This window comes from Meriones unguiculatus, chromosome 15 (assembly GCF_030254825.1).
Source record: "Meriones unguiculatus strain TT.TT164.6M chromosome 15, Bangor_MerUng_6.1, whole genome shotgun sequence".
In the NCBI taxonomy this organism is placed as follows: Eukaryota; Metazoa; Chordata; class Mammalia; order Rodentia; family Muridae; genus Meriones; species Meriones unguiculatus.
In genome coordinates this window covers 40,803,427-40,811,065 of record NC_083362.1, presented here as the reverse complement: position 1 = coordinate 40,811,065, position 7,639 = coordinate 40,803,427, and the positions used below count along the sequence as shown (strand labels likewise).

Sequence of the window (7,639 nt, the reverse complement as noted above, 5' to 3'; positions counted from 1 at the left end):
TGGCAACAGCCTTCTAGATCACAACAAATGACTGATGAACTTCAGAGAAAATCCAGATGATGTTTGAATATCCTCTGTAAATTGAAGTTTTGGTTACCACAAGTTCTCTGATCAGGAATACAAAGAAATATGACAGAGATATGGCATATGTCCGAATTCTTTAGAAGAGCTCAAAGAAACAATGAATAATTTTCTAGTCACTGCATACATTCTTTCCTCTCCTGGATTCTGGAGGAGCCAGTGTTCTGAACTTAGGTTAATTGCAGAGATTCTATAAATAGCATTGAATATATCCGTTCGAAATGTGTTTTGCTTACTCAAGCACATTTGTTCAGTTGATACTTTGTCCTCTCATGGAATTCAATGACATTTTAAAACAGATGCAGTCCTCAAAGCAAATAATGTTATCTCTGACAACTCACTGAATGTTCTTATGCAAATTATTGTCTGTATTACCCACACCACTGGGAAACTAACTGCTAAAGCACCTCTGAGTTCACCATACTTTTTATACTCCCCCACTGAAAGTAGTACTTGGAGTTTCTACTTCCATCTTTGCGTTCTTGGCTAGTTTATACTTCTCTGCCATGTGGATCTGATGTGTATTTTATCATGCAGTATTCATTTATAATATATTCACTTAATCTGGAAAGGTTACTATTTTATATTCAGTCATCTAGAAAATGTAATTATTCTGGCTGTGTGCCCCTCTGACAAGAAAATTGCAAGTTAGCATGATAAACTGTAGAATGATCATGGGAAAGAGAGAAGATAAAATTAAAAAAAAAACATTTGCATAGCAACATCTCAAGAATAACGTTTGATGTCAAATAAAGCATAAAAATTTTTGTCATATAGATGGGTTTTCCCCTGTAACTTATTTGGCTTGGCATCTTTCCTTTGAAATAGTAGATGATGTATTTTATTTTGCAAATGATTATTTTCTAGTAAAAATATATGATCCTCAAGGTCTTTCTCCATCTTATAAACACAAAGAATCTGAATATGCAAAACACTGTAACTGAAAAATGGCATAGAGGTAAATCAGTGTGACAGTGTATTCTGAGATACTTCCAAGAAATGACAGAATGCCATGTATGTGCATTACTGTGAGATTCTAACCTATAACTACACTCTCCAGACATTGATACATGGGTGGTTATGGTTACTGCTTTGGTACTAGATGAAACTAAATTATGTGAATTGCTTGCTTTTCTAAAATACCATCGTCAGTGTTTGCTGTTAATTCTACTGTCCTGAGAAAGTTCTCCTTGAAGTCTCTTTTACAAGCTGTTTCTGAATACAATTGTTCTAGTTTTGATCAAAAATTATATCTAAAATATCTTATTGTATTAAATTATATATTATTAAATCTTACATAAAAATCAACACATCTCCATCAAAATTTCAACACAGTAATTACAAAACTTGAAGAAAAAAACACTCTCAACCATGTTTATAGCAGCTTTATTTGTAATAGCCAGAACCTGGAAACATCCCAGATGTCCATCAACTGAGGAATGGGTACAGAAATTGTGGTATTTTTACACAATGGAATACTACTCAGCAATCAAAAAGGAGGAAATCATGAAATTTGCAAGCAAATGGTGGGATCTAGAAAAGATCATTCTGAGTGAAATATCCCAGAAGGAGAAAGACAAACATGGGATATACTCACTTATATAGACCTATAAGATATGATAAACATAATGAAATCTATACACCTAAAAAAGATAATCAATTGAGCAGACATGGGGTAAGATGATCAATCCTCATTTAGAAAGACAGATGGGATGTGCATTGAATGTATGACAGGAGTCTACTGAGCGCATCTGAAAGACTCTAACTAGCAGTGTTTTCAAAGCAAAGACTCATGACCAAACCTTTGGCAGAGTACAGGGAATCATAAGAAAGAAGGGGAGTTAGTCTGATGGGGAAAGGATAGGAGCTCCACAAGGACCAAATATATCTGGGCACAGGGTCTTTTCTGAGACTGACATTCAACCAAGGACCATGTATGGATATAACCTAGAACCTCCACTCAGATGTAGCCTGTGGTAGCTCAGTAACCAATTGGTTTCCCAAAGTGAGGGGAACAAGGACTATTTCTAACAGGAACTCAATGACTGGCTCTTTGGTCTCCCCACCCCCGAAGGGAGGAGCAGTCCTGTTAGGCCACAGAGGAGGGCTTTGCAGCCAGTCCTGAAGATACCTGATAAAACAGGATCATATGAATGGGGAGGAGGTCCCCCCTATCAGTGGACTTGGAAAGGGGCACGGTGGAGATGAGGGAGGGAGAGAGGGACTGGGAGGGAATGAGGGATCGGGACACGGCTGGGATACAGAGTTAATAAAATGTAACTGATAAAAAAATAATAATAAAATAAAAAAAAGAAAAAACACTCAACTTCATATGAAAAAATAAAAGCACAGGATAATTAGAATAGTTATGAACAACAACAAAAACCTCCAGAGGTTTTACCATCACTGATTTCAAGCTGTATACAGAGTATAGTAATAAAAAAACCGCATGATATTGACATAAAACTTGCCACAATGACCAATGGAACTGAATCAAAGACCCAGAAATGAAACAAATGCACATACTGATAGACAGCTGAATTTTTATAAACAAGCTAGAAAGACACAATGAAACAAACAAACAAACAAGACAGCATCTTTAATGGAGCTGGTCAAGCTGGATTTCTGCATGCAGAAGAATGCAAATAGATACATATATATGTTTGTCACCATGTTAAAAAAACTCAAGTCCAAGTGTATGAAAGCCCCAAATACATTGAACCTGATAGAAGAGAAAGTGGGGAAAAACTTTGAATTTATTGGCAACAGGAGACAGCTTTCTGAACAGAACACTAATTTTTCAGGCACTAAGCTCAACACTTAATCAATGGAAGCTGATGAAACTGAAAAGCTTCTGTAATACAAAATACATCTTTAGTAGGACAAAACAGCAGCCTACAAAATAGGAAAATATTTTGACCAATTCCACATCTGATAGAAGGTTAATAATCAAAATATATAAAGAACTCAAGAAACTAAACCTCAACAAACCAAATGATCTAATTTAAAAAATGAAATACAGAATAAATAGAGGAGTTTCAAATGGCTGAAAAAAAAAAACCAATAAAAAAGTTCAACATCCTTCACCACTGAAAAATGCAAATCAAAACTACTTTGGATTTCATCTTTTTCCCATATTTATTGCTTAATCACTGTATAAAGCTAGAAAATGTTAAAAAAGCGAAAGGAGAGGGAACAGTGGAACATCATGATGTCACAATGGAGTATTGTGGTGGGACAATTCTGCAATGTGATGTCAAAATTCAGCATCATGTTGTCACAAGTCTACATTGTGATGGCACAGTGAAACATTCTGATGAAACAGTAGGCCATTGTGAAGGTACAGTCCAGCACTATGATGTCATAGTATAGCATTTATTAACACACTGGAATGTTGTAATGGTGTAATATACTATTGTGATGCCACTTTGGAGCACAATAGTGACAAAGTGGGTCAAGGTGATGACACAATGCAGAACAGCGATAAAATTAAGGTGTATTGTAGCAAAGCTACAGAGCATTGTGATTTGATAATTCAGCAATGTGGTGGCACAATGGAATATTATCTTATTGCAATTGCATGTGTGATGGTATAATGGATCACTGTGACACAGTAGAAGATTTTGCTGTTACAGTGCAATTTGTACTGTTGAAAGGAAGCATTTTGAAGGCATAATGCAACACTGTGATGATACAGTCACACATTATATTGTCCTGTTTTTTTATGATGTCAAACGCTACACTACAGAGGCATAACAAAGCACTCTGATGGAATGATAACCATTGAGTTGAAGCACAGTGGAGCATTATGATGCTGCAATGCACTACTGTGATGTCAATAGCATGTGATGACACACTGCAGCATGTGCTGATATTTTGGAGCAATATGATGGCACAATGGAGCATTATGAAGTCATAATTCAACATCCACTACTGTAATGACACAAATGCAGCATTGTGAGGACAAAATTAAAGATTGTGCTGTTACAATGAGCATTATGAAGACACAATGGAGTATTGTGACGTGGTCATTACACTATTATGGTAGCACAATGGAAAACTGTAATAGCAATATTCAAAATTGTGATGTCCCAATACAGTACTGTGACAGTAATATTGAGCAGTGTGATGGTGCACACAATAGAGTATTGTGATGACACAATGTAGCCAATAAGTGCTGTGATGTCATAATTCAGATAAGTTATGTCATGATCCTACATTGTGGTGACATAATTTACTACTGTGGTGGAAAATATAGAGCAGTGTAATGTCACAATGCAGAACTATGATGATAGAAGTGTTGTGATGTCACAATTCAGCATAGTAATGTCATGATGCTACATTGTGGTTTCATAAGGTGGAAAAGATGGAGAATTGTGACGTCACAGTTTCATACTGTGGTGGCACAATATAGTATTGTCATGATAGAATGGGACATTGTAATATTACAGTGAAGCATGGTGCTGTCATAATCCAGCATTGTGTTGGCACAGTCAACTCCATAATGAAACAATATAGCATTGTGCTGGCACAATATGGAGTTGTGATGTCACATAAGAGCTTGTGATGTTAAAATAGAGAATTGTGACATCATGGTGCAATATTATTATGGCACAATAAGGCATTGAAATATCACAATACAGCATTGTGATGACACTGTAGAGCAATCTGATGTCACTGTATAGCTTGCTATAGTACATCAGAGCATTCTGATGGCACAGTGCAATATTGTGATATAACAGAGCACAGTGATGTCATAGTTGAGCACTGTGGTGGCACAGTGGAGCACGTGATGACCACGTATACTATGGTGCTGGCATAATGGAGAACTGTGACACCATAGTGTGCTATTGTGATATGAAAATGCAGCATTGTGAGAGTACTGTGGAGTGCTTTGATGGCAAAAATGGAGAATTATGATGATATCATACATTACTATAGTAGTTCAGTGGAGAATTTTGATGAAACAGAGGGTCATCATGATGTCACAGTAGAGATTGTGATGGTGAAAGGGAACCTTGTGATGACACAATGCAGCCTTGTGATGAAATAGCAACATTTCAACCTCACAGATTAGCATATAAAAACTGCAATGGCACATTGTATCTCTGTGACATCCAAATGGTGCTCATTGACCTATCTTAGGCTTCTAGTGTCTCCTGAAATGGAGCTGGATCAGAGAGAAAGAACATGGCATCCATGGGCTTTGAAGAGTTCTCAGTGCTCACAGGCTCAGAGCTGGCTCTGCCTGCCCCGTTTGGTGTTCACATCCTGAAAAGTGAGCTACAGACAGAAGTAAAGCTTGTGGTTTAGTGCTCTCACTGGTTCAGGACTTCAAGAGGACGATGAAGAGAAAGAGGCAGCCTGGGGTCACAGGTGTTGCCAACAAGAACTAAATCAATGAGACATGCTGAAAATCAATACTAAGAATGAGCCTCCAAAGAAAGAGGGACTTTCCCTGTCCAAAAGGCACCTGCCTGAAGCCCTAGACCCCAGCAGCCCAGCCCCTAGCAAAAGACTCAGTAGACAAAAGAGGCAGCTGGACCCACAGGTTGGGGCTTTGTTGACACCAGCACTGGTCCCAGTGCAATGGAAACTTGGGGCTGGGGCCAAGGCATGATTATGAATGAGGAAGACTTTTGCTTTGAGGTAGATGAGGCCTTGGATTCAAGTTGGCTTTCTCAAACTACTATCTTACCCTGCCCTAGTCAGCCCACCCTTTGACTAACCCTCTTTCCTCAATAAGCAGACTTCCCTTGTACCTGATTATGGTAAAATAGAGCATTGTTTTGATAGTTCAAAATTATTTTGGCACAATGAAGCAGTGATGACCTAGTTCAGCATTTGGGGCACAATAGAGTGCTGGATGGTACCATAGATTATCATGATGCAATACTGCATTATGTGACACTAGAGCACTGTCATAGCACAATAGAGCACTGTGATGAGACAATGGTACATCATGATGCTACAATGTATAGCTGATGTCAAAATGGAGCATTGTTATGTCAATGCAGCATTGTGAAGTTATAGTTCATCATTGTGATACAACAGTATATCCTGTTATATACAGGATAGAACATTGTGATATTAGTAAAATATCAGTTATTGTTACACAATGAAGCATTCTGATATCATAGGACAGCACTGTGATAAGGCAATATACTATTGTAATGAAACAATGAAACACTTCAATGAAACAATAGAGTACTGTGAGGCAAAATTCAAGATATGGATGTCACAATAAGCCATTATGAAGAAATAATGTCCTATTTTGATGTCACAATTCAGTAGTGTGATGGTACAATGGAGCATTATGTTGACACAATATAGCATTGTAATGGCAGTGTATGCCTGTGTGTGTGTGTATGCGCTAAAATGAAACATTTTGTGGCACAATAGAGCCCTATGATATCACAGTTCAGCATTTTTATGACACAATGTATCATCATCATGATGGCACCATGATGCAGCATTGTGGTGACAATAAAGCATTTGGTGGCAAAATGAAGCATTGTTATAATCTACTATTTTGACAGCACAATGAAGCACTCTGATCACATATCAGGGTATTGTGATGTACAAGGGCCTTCTAAGGACACAATATAGCATTATGATGTCACAATTCAGCATCATGATGGCATAATGTCATATGGTGATGTCATAACTCACCATTATAGTGGAAGGATGGACAAGGTGACGCCATAATGGAACACTGTAATGGCACAAAGGACCCATGTGAGGTCACAGTGTGGCACTGTATTGCCAAAACATAGCTTTTGGTGGTCAAATGGAGCCTCGAGATGGCTCAGGCTAATATTATTATATTAAAACATTGTAATGTCACAGTAAAACATTGTGCTGACACAAAAGAACTCACAATTCATCAATGTGATATCACAATGTATATTGTGTTATATAAATTATGGAATAATGAACACTGTGAGGACAAAATTCAAGATTGTCACATTACAATATGGCACTGTAAGAAAGCTGTAAGAAAGCATTGTAAGGAAATAAAAAAGCATTGTAATGTCACAAGGCACTATTAGGATGGGAAAATGGAGCATTGTAGTTACACCGGGTGGCATTTTGATGTCATAGTAGAACATAATGACATTACAATGCAGCCTATGATGGTGAAATTGAAAATTGTGATGACACAAAGCATTATTATGACTCAGTGAAGCATTCTGATGCAACAGTTTCGCATTGTGACAACACGGTGAACTATTGTGATGACTCAATTGAACACGGTGATGGAATAACTGAGAATTGTTTTAGAAAAATATAAGATTGTGATAGCACAATACAACACTGTGGTGTCACAGTGCAGCATTGTGATGTTACAATGCAGCATAGTGAAGTCTGTGATGGCACAATGGAGAACTATGAAGTAACAATTCAGCATTGTGATGGAACAATGGAACACTGTGATGTCACAATATACTCTTGTGGTGGCTCAATAAATCATTGTGATCAAACAGTGCAGCACTGTGGTAGGGTAACACAATTATGATGTTATAGTAGAACATTATGATGGCACAAAGTACTATTG

The 7,639-nt window shown here is 37.5% G+C and overlaps 1 pseudogene; it reads left to right on the top strand.

The window, feature by feature from the left end:
• Positions 1-5,245: 5,245 nt before the first annotated feature.
• Positions 5,246-5,809, top strand: LOC132647973 (TCF3 fusion partner homolog; annotated as a pseudogene).
• Positions 5,810-7,639: the final 1,830 nt, after the last annotated feature.